Source organism: Schistocerca serialis, chromosome 5 (assembly GCF_023864345.2).
Source record: "Schistocerca serialis cubense isolate TAMUIC-IGC-003099 chromosome 5, iqSchSeri2.2, whole genome shotgun sequence".
Classification (NCBI taxonomy): Eukaryota; Metazoa; Arthropoda; class Insecta; order Orthoptera; family Acrididae; genus Schistocerca; species Schistocerca serialis.
The window spans coordinates 298,455,280-298,477,985 of NC_064642.1; positions in this window are offsets into that span (position 1 = coordinate 298,455,280).

Here is a 22,706-nt window from a genome sequence, read left to right on the forward strand (position 1 = left end):
GAAGGAAACTTCATATGAGCCCTGAGGAATGCCATTCTCCTAGGTCTGCAGAGAGCTGAGAACTGTGGCAACCCAAACTCTGAATGACCAGTGGTACAGGAACTGGCAAATAAAAATCTGAAGGGGGCTCTGAAGACCCCACTCGTGGAATGTAAGTGGGATGTGATGACACCAAGTTGTGTTGAAGGCCTTACAAGGATTGAAGATATCTGCAACAAGATGGTGGCACTTAGAAAAGACCTGCTGAACTGCAGTTTCCAATCAAAGCAGATTATCAACAGAAACCGTCCCTTCTGAAAGTCGCACTGATAAGGAGACAGGTGCCAAGATTCAAGGACCCAACTGAGCTGATAAGTCACCAGTGTGGATTATGCCTGACAAGGAGTAGACCATAAGTGAGAAGTCTGAGCCTACTGTTTCTGGAGGAGGAAGGTGGCTAGATAGGAGGCTGACATCAATGCTGTAGTAAATAAATAATGAGGTGTTCACAAGAACTGATGGATCTATACAAAGACCACCTGGAGGGGTAAGGCCCAATGTGGGAGACAGCCACTGACAACCTTGGAGGGTTTGGAGTGTGGCCCACATCCATGATGAATGGACAGAAGAACCTAGGGAGGAGACAGATTCTCAATACACCCACTTCCTCAGTTTTTTAATTTAGGGGGGCTGGCACAAAGATGTTTAAAGGTAATAAGACTGGTGGAGCATGGGTGCTACTTAAGATGTTGCAAGGCATGATGACAATCGAGGATGGCTGTGACAATGGCTGTACTCCTCTGTGGAGCTGGCTGATGGTGAATGGGGCCCACTGAGTGGGGAATGAGAATGCTGGCAGTGCAAATTGTCTTATCAGACAGATCATGTATGACTTCTTCAATACAACCTGACAAATAATGTGGAAACATGACCTGAGAGATATAGATGGGCCGAACAGCATGATGTAAAGTCCCATGTGTTAACCTGGCCACTGGGAAGTGGGAAGGGAATGAGAGAATCAATGCAAAGTGGTCACTATCACAGAGGTCATCATGTCACAAGCAGTGTAAGGAAGGAAAAAGGAGAGGCAAGTGACCAACAGATCAATAACAGAGAAAGGTCCACAAGTGGCACTAAAATGGGTAGAGGTATCATCATTAAGAACACACAGGTCAAGGACCACAAGAAATTAATATATGAGGAGCTCCCAGCTAGACGAAAAAGCACTGTCCCACAAAGGGAGATGGGAATTAAAATCCACAAGGAGCAGGAAGGGAGGGAGGATGGAGCTGGTGAAGGAGGGCAGTTAGTGCAGCTGGAGAAGGTGGCCTGACAGGAGGGAGATAGAGATTGCAAACCATGATTGCAGAGTCCAAGTGGACCCAGATGGCAACTGCTTCTGATGTGGTACGAAGGGGGATCCTTGTACTAACAATGTCCATATAGACCGATTGGCAAACGCCACTAGAAGCCCTCAAAGGGCTGACCTGGTTATAACAAAGCGCGGAACCCATGAAGGGTTGGTGAGTGATCATCAGTAAAATTGTCTCTATCAGGTATTTGTGATTAATTTGATCAAATGTCATAAGGAAATCTATGAAAAACAGTCCACATTTTTGTTACTTGTCTGTATTAGCGCAATGACATCGCGGTATAAAGCTGCAGTTTGTAAACTCATCTTTCTGAAAGCACAAGTCAGCTGTTGGCCTATGATGTCAGCGCTGTATGGTATAAAGCACTTATTTACTCGAACTATAATTTTATAATCCGAGTTTAAAAGCAAAATCGGCCTTAGGTTGTTTACTTTTTTTGTAGCCTCTTCTTCGGGAGCAACATGATTTTCTCCTATTAGGGGCCAAATATGGAATTCAACGGGATGACCATCAGGCCCTTGGCATTTCCTGGGGGGGGAGGAGCTGCGCACGATTTCCAATAGATCTTCTGGGGTGATGTCGGAAGAAATTTTATTATCATCTCGCTATACTCCTGGAGGATATGTACCAAAGAGCTCATCGTATTCTTCTTCGTTTGTTTCCCCTGATGCATACACACGTTCATAGTATGCTGAGATCTCAAAATATTCCCTTCTGGGTGGTGATTATGGTACAATCATCGATTTGAAGTTCATCCCTGAAACTACTTCTATTCTTAGCGTCTCTGACAACATGGTACATTGCAACAGTCTCATCTTCAATGACTGACTGTGTTGGATTTTACCTTAAGGCCCTCCATTTCCTTAGGTTTCAGAGATAATAACTTTGCTTTTATTTGCTAGATGTCTTTTAATCTTGTAGGAACTGCATCTGTCTGATCGTAGAGGTCCCTTAGCACGCTATAGTAGAATTCTACAGTCTGTTTCCTTTCTCTGGCTATATATATACTAAAAGAGATTAAAACTTTCCTTAGCTTCTGTTTCGCTTGTTGGATCCACCATTCTGGCATACTTGGAAAGTTATTCAGTAAAAGGAGATACATTTCCCAAGCACTTGTTAGGGCATCTTCTAAGCCTCTTCTGATAATAACGATATATTTAGATTCCACTGGCTTCTTACTCTTCGGGTAGGTTCTGGTGTTAAATTTACGCAGGTTAGCAATGCACTGTGATCAGAAAAACTAACGGGAACAGTTTCTGTTTTGAGTACTGTGTCTGCTAAATATTCCGACACGTAATTCTGTCAGTTCTAATACAGGAATTTGCAACAATATGAGTGCCGTTCACCATTGTTGGGTACTTTATTTCTCACTCAACTGTTAATTTTAAATCAACAACAAGACATCTCAAGTCAATTGAGTAATTGAAGGTGGGAATTTGGTCCTTACGACTCAATACACAATTAAAATCTCCCCCCGATTATAAGTTGCAGGGGGTTTTTCCTCAGTAAATAAATTACACTTTCTTTAAAGAATGTGGCTCTTGCAGCTCTATTACTGCTGCCAGAAGGCACATATAAATTGACAATAGTAATTCCTGGTACGTTTATTCCAGTACTTCGCCCTGATTCTAATTTATCAACGTTTAGTTTAGTTTAGTTTAGTTTATTGAGCACCCGTTTTATCATGTACAATGATATGGGATTTGTCATATGTTACATACAGAAAAAATATGAATAACAACATATTATGTAAAAACTATCAGTGAATAATCTGAATTAAATATCTAGGCAAAACAATTATAGCTTACATGATATAAATTTGTAACAATATAGGACACAAATAAGTTACATATATTCTGTGTATAATGGACAGCAACAAGAAACAATGATTATAACACTCTATATTGACAGATTAATTAATTTTTGTGTGTACATAAAAGAGTCTACCCCACAACACAAGTTTGTATATGAGTAACTTATAAGATAGGTGAAGGCACGCTATCTTTCTGAAGAATTCATATATTCACTAACACTGTAAAAACTATTACTGATTAACATTCTTTTGAGTTCACTTTTAAAACTGCTCAGCTGCTGAATCCTTTTTATTTTTAAGGGAAGAGCACTATAGAGAATTTTTGGGTGGTATATTGCACTCTTGTTGTATTGGGCTTTCTTATGCACTTCTCTGTGAAATTCATTACTCTGTCTTGTTGTATAGTCATGGAACTCACTGTTTAAAGAAGAAAACTGGGGGTGAGACTTCAGAAAGCATATACTTTCATAGATGTAAATGGATGGAAGAGTCATGATTTTATATTCCTTGAAAATTTCCCTACATGGATCTCTAGGTGCAGCTCCTTTTATGATTCTTATCGCTCGTTTTTGAATAATAAAGGAGCGTTTTGCCTGACTTGAATTGCCCCAAAATATGACACCATATCGCAAAAGACTATGCATAAATGCATAATATGTACACAATACTGTTTGATCACTGCAGCAATTTTTGAGCATTCTAAATACATAGCAACATTTACTTAACTTTTTATTGAGCACATCTATATGCTTGTCCCATTTTAGATGCTCATCTAACCAAATTCCTAAGAATTTTGTATTTGGCGTTTGTAGTATGTTCTGTTGGCCTAGCTTCACAGTTATATTGGGCTTCATATTATTTGAAACATGTCTGTAATTCATCCATAATGTTTTCCCCTCATTCACAAATAAACTGTTGTCCCTGAACCATTTACTTGCTTCAACTGCCGTTGTTTCAATTTTGCTGTTAAGGTCAGTCTCATTCTGAGCTTTAATAAAGAGACTTGTATCATCAGCAAAAAGTACACAATCAGCTTGTGTTAAATAGTTTGGCAAGTCATCTATAAAGATCAAGAACAACAGGGGTCCCAACACCGATCCTTGGGGCACCCCATAACTAACTTCCTTATAACCAGAAAAGTATGACTTTCCATCATGAACTATTTCTACTTTCTGGGATCTGCCAGATAAATATGACTTGAACCATGCATGAGCATTACCACGGAGTCCATAGCAACTAAGTTTTTCGAGCAGTAGTTTATGATCAATAACGTCAAAAGCCTTTGATAAATCTAAAAAGACCCCACAATTTACTTCATTATTATCAATGGAATTTAGTACAAGTTTTAGAAAGTTGTATATAGCTGTTTCAGTTGATCTATTCTTTCGAAAGCCATTTTGTTCATCGACCAATATTCCACTTTTTTTTAGGAAAGTAGAGAGTCTTCCATACATTACTCTTTCTATAATTTTTGAAAAACAAGATAACATTGATAAAGGCCTGTAGTTTTTTACATCATAATGATCCCCATTTTTGTATAATGGTTTTATAATTGATTGTTTCAGCTTTCTAGGGAAAGTGCCAGTACTGAAAGATGCATTAATTATATCTACAAGAAGAGGAGAAATATATCTGCTGTGTTTAATGATTTTGTCTGGAATGCCATCGGTGCCACAGGATAATTTATTTTTTAGTTTGCTGATGGCATTCTCTACCTCATGTACTGTTACAGGATACAAAAACATAGTTTCGGAATTCAATGTGATGTTATGACTGATGTCTGTACTACTTTGGGTTTGTATGAGGTTTTGAACTACACTTGTAAACTGGCAGTTGAATATATTGGCAATTTGTAATGGATCATTTATAGTTTTGTCCTCAGTTTTAATAACAATGTTGTTTCTTACTTTGCTTCTTCCTAATTTACTATTGATCACTTTCCAAACTGATTTCATTTTTTTGTTGCCATTATTTCTACTGATATATGAATCATTATTTAACTTTTTTGCTGCAGTGATTACTTTCTTATATAATTTCCTATAACACTTAACACGTTGTTTCAAAGCAGGATTTTGCCTTGCTGATTTACTTAACATTCTGAGTTGCTCTCCAGATTTTCTTATGCCCTGTGTTATCCATGTGTTAATTTTGCCTTTTACTTTTATTTTCTTAAGGGGAAAAGCAATTTCAAAGTTATGTTTGTAATCAGCTAGAAATGACTCAAACTTCATGTCTATACTATCATGTTTATCTAGATCCCAACTTGTATTTTTTAACAAGGAATTAAAAATCCTAATGTTGTCCTCATTAATACATCTCCTGTGGATGTGTTTCTCACTTGGCCTAGAGTTTTTACAGAGTACATTATTTATACTAAGTTTTAGTGCTTTATGATCAGAGAATCCAGTGTCAATCACTTCTACAACATTGTCTAGTTTATGTAAGTCAAGAAATATTTGGTCTATTATTGTTTCAGAGTTCTTTCCATGTCTAGTGTATTCAAAGATAGTTGGTGCTAAATTATGCGAACAAAAGACATTGGTCAATTTTGTAACATTTAAACAGTTGATTTTGAAGTTGACATTGAAATCTCCAAGTACAATAATGCTTTCTGTAGAATGTCTTAACTCACTAAAAAGACTTTCAACACTGTCCAAAAATTCCATAAAATTACCTGATAGGGAACGGTATACACACACAATAATTATTTTAAGGTCTGTTAGTTTGCAAACGCAATATTCAAATACTTTTTCTATGTTTTTTATCTTATTAAACTTGATTTCTTTATATTCAATTCCTTGTCTGACATAAATGCATGTTCCTCCCCCTTTAAAAGTTTCTCTACTGAAGCTACTAACCATTTCATATCCTGTTATTCTGGCAGCAAAAGCTTGATTTTCTTTTAACCAATGTTCACATACACACAAAACTGAAACATCCTTTAGTTCATCAAGCAATAGTACTTCTAATTCTGGAATCTTACTAATTATACCCTGTACATTTTGATACAAAACTACTAATTTTTTTTGATTGGCATCTGTTGCAGTGCTCACCGCATTGGCTGATTGGTGCCTGCCTCCAATAAAAAATCTTTGAGATGGCCTGGTGGTGACACTTTTCTTTTGCTTAAGGAGCGGGTGGTTTTCATTGCTTCTGCTCGGGTAGTTGGTACTGTTGTTGAACCTGTTAGTGATGTAAGTTGATCTGCTTCTACTGAAGATGGTGATTGTAGAACTGGAGAAGATGCTGTAGACTGGGCTACTGGAGGCAGAAGAATAGTGGGCTCACTTTCCTTAGTAGGTACTGTTGTTGAAGCTGCCAGCAGTGTAGGCTGATCTGCTTCTGTTGAAGATGGTGATTGTTGTCCTACACACGATGCTGTAGAGTGGGTTACTGGAGGTGGAAGAATAATGTGCTCACTTTTCTTGCATCTGCCTAGTGAACAAAGGAAGTCTCGGATTTTTTGTCCTAATACAATCTTTCCCCTGTTGTTTAAATGCAGGCCATGTTGGGTATAATGTTCTCTCTCCAGTGAATCTACACTAATGAAATGTGAGTTCTGAAATGCTTTGCATATCTTCTTGAACTGTCTGTTAGCCTTAATAATTTCTTTATTTACAATTGAAGTAGTCATAAGATCGTGTCTATGGGGAATACCAACGACAATTACAGGTGTTCTAGCAAAGCTCAAAATTTCTTTCAAATTGTTAGTGGATTTGTAAAGTTCATTCCTGTAAACATCATTAGCTCCACCTATTATAATTGTACACTGAGTTGAGCTGGGGCGATTTCCGACTTTTATGTTCGTTGTGATTTCAGACATGGGTGCCCTCGGTTTTACAATGGCGGTTGCATTTACACGATAATTATCACGTAAGATTTCAGCAAGACCACGTCCGTGGCTGTCAGAATATATACACACATTTGATTCAGACACTGTATTAATTTGCGCATGTTCCTTTGTGTGGTTTACAGTACCGGTAGGCCTACATGTTGTTATTTCACTCTGCGTATTTATCGCTGTGTTTACAGCTGTATGAAACATATTTTTACAATGTTTACGACGCACTGCACTAGAGATAACATATTCTTCCCCGTACGTGGTTTTACCTGTATTCACACCTGCCTCAGGTGCACTGATACGTACGTTTATTGCTGAGTGAAGCATGTTTTCACACTGTTTACGATGCACTGGATTAGGTGTAACATATACACTGTTATCGTCGTTAATACTATCCGAGTTGCTAAGAAGGCTTCTCATCATTTTCTTAAGTAGATTTGTATACTGTTCGCACATTTCCACATCACGCTGTAGAGAACATAATACACTTTCGTCTTGTCCATCGGCAAACATTTTGGCTGCAGTCTGTCGGCCGTTACACGTTGTTACCCCGCACTCACAGCTTGGATTATTAAAGTTAGTAACACCAAAACATTCTGTGTGGTACCATTTTTGCAATGTAGAACAAATTTTTATTCCTTTACGTACTATTTCACTACATAATACACACTTTATAGAAACTACGTAATTAATTTTCATGGAGCGATTCATTAGTCCTACTACACCAGACGCCATGATTTCGGCTATGCCTTCTCTACCTATAAGAGCCGTGTCAACAATCGCTTCAGTGGAAAAAACAACATAACTGGAAAAATTTAATTGTGGGGATACCACTTCCTGTAGGAGAGGAATGTCGCTGACTCATACAGAAACTGTTTTAAAACAGCTATTTTAACATGGAACCGTATACTATTAAGGTTTAACTAACATAAGGGAGCGACTTTTTTCACCTTAGCCTACTATTTCATGCCATTCCATGCCTAATACGTCCTGAGAAACTGATGGGAGACTTCTGTCCCAGTTTGCATTTGAACTTTCTTTTTACTTTTCTCGTAAGACACTGACCTTCACCGAAAGTCTACTCCGCCCACTCCCGAGCAGTTTTCTGTCGAGGGCGGCATTGGTGAATCTGAGAGGCAGTCGTGTGCCACCATCTCATCTGCCACAGGCGGCGCAGACGCAGTTTGCAAACATTCTTCCAAAACCCGGTCACTTCTGCGTTCACTTTCGTTTGCTGTTTGTTTGTTATTGCTGTAAAACTCCGCTTGTTCATCGTGGGCTTTGGGCGGTGACTTCACCTATTGTTGACAATCACTCGCTACCTCATCATGTTCGCTTTCAGCTGTATCTTGGATGAGTCTGTCTGCATTGCTTTGACGTATCGGTATTGCAGCACAGGGTTGTGACGTCAATGAGACCTGCACATTGCCGCCTACTAGCGCATCCTGAACTACAAATGGGACTTTGACGTTACCTCGACCTGTTCGGTTGATGGTCGCGTATTTGATTTGTCTATTGATATACTTGACTCAGAGTTTGAATGTATGCTGACAACATTGTCTGAAACTGTAGTGTCCAGTACTGTTTCCTGAGTGTCACCTACAGCATTCAGTAACAGATTGATTTCCTCTTCATCTGTGCTACTGCAATAATAAGTTGGACATCTCTCGTTAATGGCTGTACTACTTTTCGCAGCCGGATTGTCTACAGTGTATTTCCTAAGTAAAGGTGGAAATGCTTTAAGATTATTTTGTGGCCTATCCACATTTCATGTAATGCTGGAACCCAAATCTTAGGGTAAGCTTTCTGGAAAACATGGTAGCCATGCAACAGTTAACAGCTCATGAAAACAAACTAAAGTACTGTATCACCACAATTACATTTTACACACCACTGTAACGCAGAGACTGATCATAAAGTTGCAACATCGAAACAGAAGCATCAAAACGCGTCCCTCAGGATGGCCACAGAAGGCCGCAATTCTGGTCCCAGACTAACGTAACTTTTGTTTAATTGCTTGTGTGGCATCGCAACTAGTGCGCGATCGCCCATTTGTCTATTAAAAGCTTTACTTCAGAATGTATGTGGGCTGCAATGTAAGCCGGTAGAGTTGCGTCCTGCAGACTGACGTCACGACAATCTGTTGCAGCTGCGCGTGTGAAAGCAGTGGAGTAGCGCTGGCAGGCCACTTACATTATACGAAACTAAAAATATTAATAACTAATAAAGGAATAACCTGAGGAATGTCATATTTGATGTACATCCTTCTGTTGTGAAAACAAACAATATTTCAAAGTCTGTGATCAAAAATAGTTGTATTTTGGAAGTTGGTAAAATTCCAAAAAAAACGTAATTTTCCGACAGTCAAGAATTTAAATAAATACAGTGATGTAATAGTTCACCTTCAGTGACTATGTACGATGATCTGATAACACCTTCAGTGTTCATATATAAATTTGGAAAGTTTTTAGTTTCAGAAAACCTCTGTGACTTTTATATAATAATAATTTCAAGAATTCTAAGTAAATATGTGTATTGTGTGTTAGGGTGCGTGTGAATGAGAATGCGCGCGTGACAGTATGTGGGACATTCGGCATTATTAAAAAATCATTCATGTAATTCTCTACAGGAACTGGCAAGTGTTCCAACTCTGTAACGTGGGAATGAATCCACTACTGGTTCCCCTACTAGTGAATGTCGGATGTCCAAGTATGTATGTTTATGTATAAGACAGCCAGAACATTCGTGACTACATAATAAATTTCCAGGTGTAGAGTAAAGCTTATAGTTCATTTTGTTTTCTTTATTTATTTAATTAGGGAGTTATGTGTTACTTAATTTGATGACATCAATGAGCCTAGAGAAGTGGTTGGTGCTTGCTAGATTTTGGCGCGAGCCGCGCCCTAGAAGTGAGTTCTCTTGGTCGTAAGTGGTGACAGCCAATGAGAAGCGAGATGGTTGGCCGCCTAGTGAGGAGATATAGTTTTGAGTATGGGTGAGTGAGAGGGGAGTCACGAGCTAACTTTGATTGGAGGCGGTTATGCTGGATGTGACTTTTCGCATTATGTGTAAGATGAAGTCTTGGGATGACTTCCGCGTTATGGTCCAGTGTTAATGATATCTGGTAGTGACCAGAAACTGTTTATGAAAACTGTAGAGTGTTGTGATAATTCGTTCCAACGAAAATCACGAGTGAACTTTGAATTATACAGCGTGGCGGTAATGAGTATATTCTTACCGAGTATTTTATGACGAGCATAAACTTTGACTAAAGACAACCACTGAATATCGTGTGCAGAAGTAAGTGGCCGATCATTGACTGTGTTACAAGTAATTGGTTTCGGAATTTGGGAAGGTAAAAGTTCTGGCTGGTTTAGGTATGGTGATAACTGTGAGCAGAAACTTTAGTAATTTTCGTAAATGTGGGCTGATGATCTTGCTTAACGGCAATAAAGATCTATTGAAGGTTTAAATTTGAGCTTCATGTTTAAAGTATGAGTGACATCCCCTTTCCGAATCATTTCTTTAAAGTACATAGCCAATTTTCAGCAGATTTTACTTACAGCGGCCTCCGGCGTGTAGCTACGAGGTTACAGTTTCCTCAACACTGCTCTTCTGTGATCTCGTAAGTAGCCGCAGTCAGGAGTTTACGTGCGAAAATCTACTGCTGTAAAGAGGTAGGTGAACAAAAATTATAAATGAAATTGCATTGCAGCAGCAACGTATAATGCGTCGCAATTGGTGCATCGCACGTACGTAAAAACCTGTCGCAATTGCTGCATCGCAAGCACGCACGTAAAAAAATAAGATGCGTCGCAATTGGTGCATCGGCCAGGAAAGATAATAAAACATTTCATTAAAAGCAGTAGTGTATGTGTGTGTAACTGGACGATAAAAAAGTGCTCGCGAATAAATAGGAACTGGGGAAAGGACAAATATTAAGAGTGAACTATCGCCACGTGGACAGAAAGACAGTGATAGCCCTTGAACTGTGAGTGTGTTTGATGTGCTTGGCGGATGAATTTTGCGGTTATATCGCGCCGACTGAAGTAGTTGATAATGGTGACATCTGACAGTCTACGAGCTACGAGACAATGCGACGGCGGCAGCGGAAGCAGTTCGCAGCGCTGACCGGAGTGGTGGCCCGTAAACTGGTACAGAGGCCCAGTGCATGGTGATTGAACCCGCAGCCTCAGCTAGCCGTGTTGGAGACATCAGAAGCGCAAAGTTAAGTAGTGTGTTTTTTTTTTAAACTTTGTGTGTGTGTGTGTGTGTGTGTGTGTGTGTGTGTGTGTGTGTGTGTGTGTGTGTATGAAAACTGAATAAAATGGCTGAGTGTAACAAACAAATGTAGTGGACGAACTGAGGGTAGATAGGGGGAAAGAACAAGGGGAAGAGATTTATGATCCCACGAACTTTAGTTTGGATGTGTCCCAACCCAATTTCAGTAGTAGTTTGACAGAGTCATTAAGTGTTAATTATGGATCGGAGGTGGAACAGAATGTATCAGATCTCAGTGGGTCAGATCTACCTGTGGCAGTTGCTAATATTAATCGAGACATTGTATCAGTAACTGATGGGGCGATACATAGCGTGGCAGGTATGTTAATGAGTCTATTGGCAAAATTGAATAGTTTAGATGCTAATATGACGAAAATGGGTACTTCATTAAGTGAGGAGATGGAAGCTAATATGACCAAATTAGGATCTGATATGACAAAAATGGGTTCTGATATAGATTATAAAATGAGTGGGTTAGAGTCAAAAATGAGTAATATGGGTGAGGAAATAGAATCTAAGCTGGATTCAAAAATTTCAGTTCTAAGAGATTGTTGGAAGCATAACATGGCAGTGCTTAGTAATAATGTAAAAATTGAAATAAATCAGGTTAAACAGGAATGTACGCAAACTATTGTTCAAGTAAAAAGTGAATTAACTACACAAATCGAACAAGTTACTGATGACCAACAGCAATTTAAAGTGCATGTAAATACAGAAATAGTCAAGGCTCGTGAATATATCAAAGGGGTAGAAAATTATAGTGAAATAATTCACGCTGCCTTAGAATGTAAATTGAAGGAAAATAAAAACAAGTGTGACAAACTTGGGGCTCAGGTATTAAATAAAGTCACTGGCTTGGAAACTCATATTAATCAATTCCGTGAAAGTATGAATGAGCAATTGTGTGAGCATGACTGTCGGCTAACAAAAGTAGAACAGTGTGTTACTAACAATAGTGGTAGCATTATGTCTAGTGGAATAGTAGAATCCACTGAGATTGCTTATGTCACCCATCGACAGTTTCTCAAGTTTGATCCCAATAAAACTGTACATCCACGTGAGTTTTGGAATGACTTTGAGGATATCTTGCCTAAAGTGTGGAGTGATAAGCAGAAGATCGGATTTATTACTTCAAACTTAATGGGGGAGGCAAGAATCTGGGGGAACTTGGCCTCAGAAAAATATACTAAATTACAGGAATTTAAACACGCTTTCTTTGAGGAGTACTGGGGTAAGCGAAAGAAAATGGATGTACTTAACCGTTTCTGGTCTGGGGAAAAATTTGACCCCAGGGAAGAAGGAATAAAAAGATTTGTGCAAAGGTGGGTAACTACTCTATCCTATCTTAGTAATAAAGTAGAAACAGAGCAAATCATTTTGGGAGTAGAAAATAAGTTACCTTGGAATTGGAAGAATAAAATAATATTTGCACCTAGAGACAATGTAGATAAATTTGTACAATATCTAGAACGCGTTGAATCAGTACTCAAAGAGGAGGAAAGCGCGAGAAGAAAGTATCGCCCTCCTGTCAGGCAGAATGACAATCGCACTGATGTAAACATAAGCAGAATGAGTGTGTAGAGAGGAGGCGGATATCGAGGCAGGTCACGAGGGAGAGGCAGGACATATGATAATCGGGTCAGTGACCAGGGGCAGTACATAGACGGCCGACAGATGTCAGGAGGTGATGCAACCAGCTGTCGAAGGACGTCAGTTAGCGGTGACGCACCGCGGTCGGAAAACTTGTAGCTGTCTACGATTATGCTAGCATTTGTAGACAACGGCATTCCCAGTTAAACCCGCTGGCAAAACCATCCATAAGAAAGGCACCAGTAAAACCTCCTAGCATTAATACAGTTGCTACGAAAGAAGGGAAGAATAAGGGGGAGCAACAAGAGACAGCAGAATTAATTAAAGTAGAGTTAATGGGACACAGTTATATTAGCAATAAGAAAAAGAACACGCTTGTCGAAGAAGTAAGTACTGATAATAAGGTTTAGAATCAGGAGGTGAAGGTAAATCTGCACAGCGAAACAGATGAGGATCTGTCTGACAGTGATGGAAACAGGAATGGAGCAGAGGTCAAAGATCTGCATAATAGGCTATTTGAAGTAGTTGAGGGTTGTGAAGAAGAGAAGAAGGTAGAAGTGGAGGATATATATATTGCTGACGACACCTGGGTTAGGGTCGCTGAAACAGAGGTGAGTAAAGGAAGAGAAACACTAGAGAGATGTTTCGATTTAGCACTAGTGGACAGACTGGTAGGAGCTGCCACTAATAATAGGGGTAATATTAAGCATGAGGGAGACCCTGTAAGCGTGAATGTGATATCCACAAAGAAGACAGGTTTTGACAGAAGGGAAACGGTGCAGGATTTATTAGATGAAGTAAAACCTGAAATCAAAAAAGAGTTCTTAGGACAGCCAATAATAGAGTTAAGTGTATTAAATGAAAAGGTAAAGTGTTTAATAGATACAGGATCAGAGGTGTGTGCTGTGTCACAAAATTTTGTGAATGGGCTCCCAGATAATAAATAAGTAGTAAAGATGCCAGTAAGTGGCTTAAATATAATTGTAGCAACAGGAAAAACCAAGAAGGTGGTAAAGCAAGAAGTATTCCTACCTATAGTTGTAAAGGGGGTAGTAATTAAGCAGAACTTATTAGTAATAAGTGGGCTAAGCGTAGACATGCTGGTGGGTGTTGATTTTCTTAGTAAACATGAAGGATGGGTAAATTTCGGGACAAATGACGTAATGGTCAGAATTAATGGTAACCTCATAACAATACCCTTTATAGGTAAGAGACCATGTGATGATACAGAACTGAATGACTTTCCAATCCATATTTGCAAGACCACAAAACTGATGGAAGGCTACAATGAGTACGGTGGAGGTAAAGAAGTAGATCCGTCTGAGCTGGATAGCGTCAGAGATGAGAAAACCTCAGAGGGCTTTGCACTCTTTGCAGAGCTAAGTACTTGACGATCACTAGGTCTTGAGTCGTATGACAATACTATTTCCTTTCATTCGTATTGTCAACTTTCCCCTTCATTTCATTCAGAACTTTTTACTATCTTCTTTCTTTCTTCACTATCTAGCGTTAGAGAGAGTACCAGGAGGTTGTTTTTGGAAGAGAGGCAGGATGTGGCCTGCATAATGTCAGTAAAGGAGTGAGAGGTTAGGTGTTGCCTGCTCAATCGTAGTATTAAGTATGTGAATAAACTGCGTGAGAACCTCAGGAGGTTATTTTGATAAGGGAGGTTAAGGTATGATACAGAGCAGCAAGGCTGTCTGTAAAATAATGGTAACATGTTGTAAGAAGAATATTTGTGCAAGGTAATGAGAAAAAGTTTCAATAAGAATGTATGTGAGAAAATAATTACAGAGCAGCAAGGCTGGCTGTACAACAATGGTAATGTGTAACAGAGCACTAAAAGTGTTGCCTGCTAAATAATAATAAACAAAGGAGTGAGAGGCAAGGTGTTGCCTGCTCATGTTGGTAAAAGAAGGAGAGGCTATGTTTGTAAACAGACTGAGATAATGTAAGTAAACGAAAACGGGATCAAAGCTTAAAAACAGGTGGATGTACAAATGAGAGAAGTGAGAAGGAACCTGACGTAACACAGAATAAATTGAGATGTTATTAACCATTACTAACCTGAGTGAGTGTAGTATGGATATGACTATGTAACAAATACTGAATGTGACTAGAAAAAACCTGATGTTGAATTTTGTGAAACCTGAGTTGGAGATTATTGTAACAGGGCAGCAAAAGGCTGGCTTGAGAAACCCTAAGTTGACTTTAGTCAAGAGGAACCCATATATGAATCTGAACCATTCAAGTGCCCCAGAAGTCAACAGAACAATTTTAAGAGTAGTAGTTTTAAGGAATGTGTAGTGTTTATATGTGTTTTCAGATGTTGTTTTTCTTGTACAGGACTGCAGGAGATTGCCTGAAAAAAAATTTATATATATATATATATATATATATATATATATATATATATATATATATATATATATATATAATTTTGTGTTTTGTAAAGTTACGTGGTGTACCGGATTTGGAGAGCCATAAGTACTGGCTGAAATTTGAAGTGTATTTATGTACTATTTGTTAGAAATAATTTGTATATATTTATATGTAACAGTAACTTGTTTGATTCATTGTGAAAAAAAATTGAAGAAAAATTAATAGTAAATGTGCCACTTTGGAACTGCTTGTAGGAAAGTTAGTTCACTTTTAACTAAAAAAAGGGTATTTGTAAATGGAAATATTGGAAAGAAAATTTTGCATGATGTCTTGGAAAAGTAGAGTTATTCAGTAAGAGTCATGAAAACTATAATTAAAATAATTTTGAGAGGGTTATTGTGTTAGGTTAAGACGTAGCATTTAAGGATGGAAACTAAGGCCAGCTGAATTTTTCAGGTGCGCTGGCATAAGGTTGTAGTAGCACGAGACTCATATGGACCTCCAAAGCAGGACCGAGTCGTACAATGAGTGCTAGCAGAAGTGGAAAGTGTAAGTGTTCAGAGGTGACGCTCACCAAAGCGATTATGTTGTTACTGTGCGTGTGATATAAAAAGAGTGTATTGTACGTTTGTTTCTTTTTCAGCAACTTGTAAAAAAAATATAATAAAAAAAACATATGAAGATTGTAACTTTTTTATTTCGCTATTGATGATTTAACATATATGTCTAGAGTTAACTGATTGTAGGTCATCAGCCCTAGATATTGATGAATGAAATATATACAGAACCAGAAATGACAAATAATAAAGGTTAAAGTAAATCTTTAATAGAAAAATATTAAGAAACAGAAATTTGTTAAGAAATTAAAAATTTTAGTTCCGCAGGAGGTGTGTGGCGTCGCAATTAGTGGGTGATCGCCCATTTGTCTATTAAAAGCTTTACTTCAGAATGTATGTGGGCTGCAACGTAAGCCGGTAGAGTATTATACGGTCAGTAACGGATGAGTTTTGTCCTCCAGACTGACGTCACAACCATCTGTTGCAGCTGCACGTGTGAAAGCAGTGGAGTAGCGCTGGCAGGCCACTTAACATTATACGAAACTAAAAATATTAATAACTAATAAAGGAATAACCTGAGTAATGTCATATTTGATGTACATCATTCTGTTGTGAAAACAAACAATATTTCAAAGTCTGAGATCAAAAATAGTTGTATTTTGGAAGTTAGTAAATTTCCAAAAAAAACAAAAACGTAATTTTCCGACAGTCAAGAATTTAAATAAATACAGTGATGTAAGAGTTCACCTTCAGTGACTATGTACGATGATCTGATAACACTTTCAGTGTTCATGTATAAATTTGGAAAGTTTTTAGTTTCAGAAAACCTCTGTGACTTTTCTATAATAATAATTTCAAGAATTCTAAGTAAATATGTGTATTGTGTGTTAGTGTGCGTGTGAATGGGAATACGTGCATGAGAGTATGTGGGACGTTCGGCATTATTAAAAAATCATTTATGTAATTCTCTACAGGAACTGGCAAGTGTTCCAACTCTGTAATGTGGGAATGAATCCACGGATGTCCAAGTATGTATGTTTATGTATAAGACAGCCAGAACATTCGTCACTACATAATAAATTTCCAGATGTAGAGTAAAGCTTATAGTTCATTTTGTTTTATTTATTTAATTAGAGAGTTTTGTGTTACTTAATTTGATGACGTCAATGAGCCTAGAGAAGTGGTTGGTGCTTGCTAGATTTTGGCGCGAGGCGCACCCTAGAAGCGAGTTCTCATTGGTCGTAAGTGCTGACAGCCAATGAGAAGCGAGACGGTTGGCCGCCTAGCGAGGAGATATAGTTTTGAGTGTGGGAGAGTGAGAGGGGAGTCACGAGCTAACTTTGAGTGGAGGCGGTTATGCAGGATGTGACTTTCCGCATTATGTGTAAGATAAAGTCTTGGGATGACTTCCGCGTTATGGTCCAGTGTTAATGGTATCTGGTATTGACCAGAAACTGTTTATGAAAACTTTAAGAGTGTTGTGATAATTCGTTCCAACGAAAATCACGAGTGAACTTTGAATTATACAGCGTGGCAGTACTGAGTATATTCTTACCGAGCATTTTATGACGAGCATAAACTTTGACTAAAGACAACCACTGAATATTGTGTGCAGAAGTAATTGGCCGATCATTGACTGTGTTACAAGTAATTGGTTTCGGAATTTGGGAAGGTAAAAGTTCTGGCTGGTTTAGGTATGGTGATAGCTGTGAGCAGAAACTTTAGTAATTTTCGTAAATGTGGGCTGATGATCTTTCTTAACGGCAATAAAGATCTGTTGAAGGTTTAAATTTGAGCTTCATGTTTAAAGTACGAGTGACATCACCTTTCCGAATCATTTCTTTAAAGTACATAGACAATTTTCAGCAAATTTTACTTATAGCGGCCTCCAGCGTGTAGCTATGAGGTTACAGTTTCCTCAACACTGCTTTTCTGTGATCTCGTAAGTAGCCGCAGTCAGGAGTTTACGTCCGAAGATCTACTGCTGTAAATTGCATTGCAGCAGCAACGTATAATCCGTCACAATTGGTGCATCGCACACACGCACGTAAAAATCCGTCGCACTTGTACAAATACTATGAAGGATAATGGACACCGCTTAAAGTTGAACTGTCTGTAATATAACTATATTTTTAAATTATTTCTCAAAGCGAACCAAACTGTGATTTCTGTTTACGTTGCTAAGCAGATATACTGAAGCATCTGCCTTGTTACCACCCATTCTGATTAGAGGCTCTCCCCACGGGCGCCACTCAGACACAACAAGGACTGTCTGACACAATGGCTGTTGCCAGGAGTTCCGAAGCTCCAGAATGACAAGCAGCCACTCCTAGGCGTACATAGAGAGGCAACAGCTCAGGTATTAGAAGTGTGATCCCTGTGTTGTCAGGAGCTCAGCCATATGGATACATAACAGCCCCACCAACAAGGACTGGCTACATAGCAGACACAGGGGGCCACAGGGGGGAAGGAAAAGGGAAGAGGTAACCACGCCATAGATGCTAAGACAGGAGTTCTTCCCAAAGTGGCTCACACTATGGAGAGAAAATTTATAAGCGGGGATCAAGCCCAAAAGGGGGGCGAAAACAAAAAGGAAGGATGTAAAAGGAAAGGCAAGAGGAACAAAACTGGAAGGAATACAGGAAACCAGGTGGATAGACATGTCGACATACTTAAGAACAGAAAGAGAGGGCAAGGAGGGGTCAGAGGGGAAGGAATGAGGACAGGGAGTGAGGGGCCCAGGGAGGGAAATGCAGCCCAAAAAGGAAAAATGGATCGCAATAGCTCGGAGCCCTGTGTGTGTGTGTGTGTGTGTGTGCCATGCACGAACTCACAGAAGAACTGTGAGCCCCTGGCAGAGTACATAAAGGAAAACAAAATATCGTCGAATATCGAGAAGTCGTGCTTTCCGACATGCCATGATCACGATGTATGAGTCAAAACAAGCAGTTTTGAAAGCACTTCCATTTATTGTTCGAAAAATAACATTTATGTGGTAAATAAATTTGTTGGGATGCAGACTTTGTGAAATACGACGAAACTCGATAAACAGTTAATGCCCTTCAGTTGCTTCAGTTCCAATATTAAGTTCGACAGTTTTTTTCAGTATTATCTTAAATATTTATATTTATTGATTATGGCTTCAATGCCGAGAAAGAAAAATGGAGGAAGAGGTTACAGCCAAAGTCGAAAAAATTAATTTGAAGGGCCATGGGAAGAGCAATGTAGATGGTATTAACGGCAGATCCAATGAAGAGAAAGTGTTGGTGGGGTGGGGTGGGGTGGAGGAGGGAGGAGGGAGAAGTATGCCACAAATCTTTCTACATATAAACGCCCCTTAATCACAGCGTCTGGATTCAAAAGGCAGTGGCATGTGATGGGCAGTGCATGGCTTACTTACACTGAGGTGAAAGAGTCATGGGATAGCGATATGCACATACACAGGAGGCGGTAGTATAGCGTACACGATGAATAAAAGGGCAGTGCATTGGTACCGGTACTCAGGTATTTAATGTGAAAACGTCTCCGACGTTAATTAACGGACTTCGAACGTGGAGTGGACGTTGGAACTAGACCCACGAGTCATTCCATTTCGGAAATTGTTAGGGAATTCAATATTTCAAGATCACAGTGTTAAGAGCGTACCGAGAAAACCACAATTCAGCCATTACCTGTCACCATGGACAATGCAGCAGCCGATAGCCTTCTCATACAGACCGAGAGCAGCGGAGTTTGCATAGAGTTGTCAGTGCAGACAGATAAGAGGCATTGCGTGAAATAACAGCAGAAACCAACGTGGGACGTATGATGAACGTATCAATTATGACAGTGCGTCGAAACTTGTCACTAATGGGCTATGACAGCAGACGACCGACACGAGTGCACTTGCTAACAGCACGATATAGCCTGCAGCGGTTCTTCTGGGCTTATGATGATATTGGTTGGACCCTAGACGACTGGAAAACCGTGGACTGGTCAGATGATATTCGATTTCAGTTGGTAAGAGATGATGGTACGGTTCGAGTGTGGCACTGATCCCACGAAGCCATGGACCCAAGTTGCCAGCAAGGCACTGTGCAGTCTGGTGGTAGCTCCATACTGGTGTAGGCTGGGTTTACTTGTAAAAGACTGAATCCTCTGGTCCAGCTGAACCGATCATTAACTCCATGTTGTTATTTTGTCTATTTAGAAACCATCTGCAGCCATTCATGGGCTGCGTGTTCCTAAACAACCGTGCACTATATCACCAGGCCACAACTGTTCACGACAATTCGAGCGAGTGATTTGGCCACCCAGATCGTCCAACATCAGTCCCGTTCAACATTTATGGGACTTAAATAAGAGGTCAGTTCGTGCACAACGTCCTGCACTGGCAACACTTCTGCAGTTATGGATGGCTACTGTGGCAGCATGGCTCAATTTTTCTGCAGGGGATTTCCAACAACTTGTTGAGCTATACCACGTCAAGCTGTTGCACTCTGCTGGGCCAAAGGAGGTCCGACACGATTTTAGGAGGTACCCCATGACTTGTCACCTAAACGTAGTCTTTCTCTATATACTACAAAGTGTTTTTCTCAGTGATACCCTTATAGATATTAAAGGATTTGTTAGGGTATCCATTTATCTTTCTTTATTATGAAGTTTCTGGCTTCTGTAGGAGTTTTCAACCTGGCATAGGTACATTTCAAATGTTGCGTAGTTGCATGGTAGAAACAGAGTTACCAGCACTTCCATTAGCAATCTTCGCTATTTTACAAGATGCGACCAGAGTGACTAACTTCACCAGCGCATTCTTTATCATCTGTTTCATAATACCATTGACAATTTCCAGTAAGACACCAGATTTTATGAATTTATTTATTTAATCGTATGGCTAGGGCCTCCCGTCGGGCAGACGGTTCGCCAGGTGCCGGTCTTTCAATTTGACGCCACTACGGCGACATGCAGTCGATGATGATGATGATGATGACAGCACAATACCCAGTCCCTGGCCGGAGAAAATTCCCCGACACATCCGGGAATCGAACGCGGGCCCGGAGGATTGACAATCCGTCATGCTGACCATTCAGCTCCCGGGGGTGGACATTTTATGAATGATTTGTATTTGCAACTTATTTATCACACCTTCATTTACACAAAACTTCTATCGTCCTTTTGGAAACATGTTAAAGAATTTTGCTGCTCCCACAAAACTTGACATCGTAGGTGGTGGAATGGTTCACCCCCCCGCCCCACCGCTCTGTAACAGGAGCGTGCTTATATCGGCACAAATGTGTGTGGTAATACTGACTTTTGCCTTCAGAATGGTTAACGTTTACTTGCTATCATGTGCCATACCCAAATAGAACAGAAATGTGGCATTTCATAAAATTGTATACGGTATTTACAGTTCCCATATCTTATGTAGGAATTATCGACTGAGCAATATCACAAGTTTTTCACCCTTAGCCTATGGGGACTGAAAGCATAGAGACTACTTTTGATGCAGAAGGTTTCTGGAGATTACCTTACCGATTTTCGATCTGGCTGCTCGTAGCTTTGTCACATAAAGGCTAACAATCTAACCTTCAGCGAGATTGGAACTGCAAGCCAAGTAGCCCTCACTTTACAGGCGACAATGTTACCTCAGAGCTAGCGAAGAGCTACTATATTTATATCCCCGTTACTCTCCAAGTGGTGGCTACTACAGATGAATCAGAACGTAAAGACGAGATTAGTCGCCATTTTAGTGTGGAACAACTTTCCTGGACTCAGAACTGTAAATTGATAATCGTGTGTCACACCTTTACTGAAAATCACTGATCATTCAATGGAAGTATCACAGAAAGACAAGTGAATTTAGCAGGATAACTGTGTTAACCAGGATGTAACTCATCGATCAGAGTTATCGAACATAGCCTGCTTTGTTGCCAAGATTCGGTTGCACTAGTAGCAGGAGGAATAGCAGCTGACGAGTTCCCTGAGTGGGACAGATGGTGACTGCATCTTATATCTTAAAGACGTAGCTTTTGAGGGCTCGAATATCCAAGGTATAAATCAATGAGACTTACTCTCAATTTTGTAAACAAGTTCCGCTACCAGAGCGTTGTTACTAATAATATGCAGATACACAGACTGCAAAATAAGCATCATAAATAAATCAATGTCATTATTTGTGTTTCTTCTGTCTTAAGCGTATTGAAAACGAAAATGCTCATTCATCAGACAGAATTCACGTTTTTTTTTGGGCGTTTCAGTAGTTATACTGTATACATTACGAGCAGTCTACATGTCATATCATCGTTATAGACTGAAATAATTGCCGGCCGCGGTGGTCTCGCGGTTCTAAGCGCGCAGTCCGAAGAAACAACAGCAGCAACATTGATTGGAAAACGTAAACGACCACAGAGATACTTTTTGGGCTACCAGTAACAAATAAGAAAATTAACTGGACGCAGAAAACCATATGCAATGACCACGAAAGCAGGCTCAAAGGGGAGTGGAGAAAGTCAAAACAGTTAACATGAAAGGAGTAGTAGTTATCACCAGAACGTGGAAGAAGGAACACAACTCTGACAGTATTGTCTAAAATAAGTCACTCTTAAGCAAAACTGTCGTTCTGTCTACAAAAACTGAAAACAACAAAAATATACTTTTAATGAATACAATATTACCACTTCTGACACTCAGTCAATAAAAGCGAAAATCGTCTATGCTGAAGAGCTTTTCAACTAGCAGAACGTTTGAAACAGAGAGAACCAAGCTGAGATTCATGCTAGTTTTCTATGCTGCTCTTCATAGTCGGTATAGAGCAGTATTAATTTTTGTCCCTGATGGGTTGATATGAGAGACGCCTCTGGGGTACCACAATATTCATATGAGAATTATCGAGGTGTAATAAGACGGCTGTG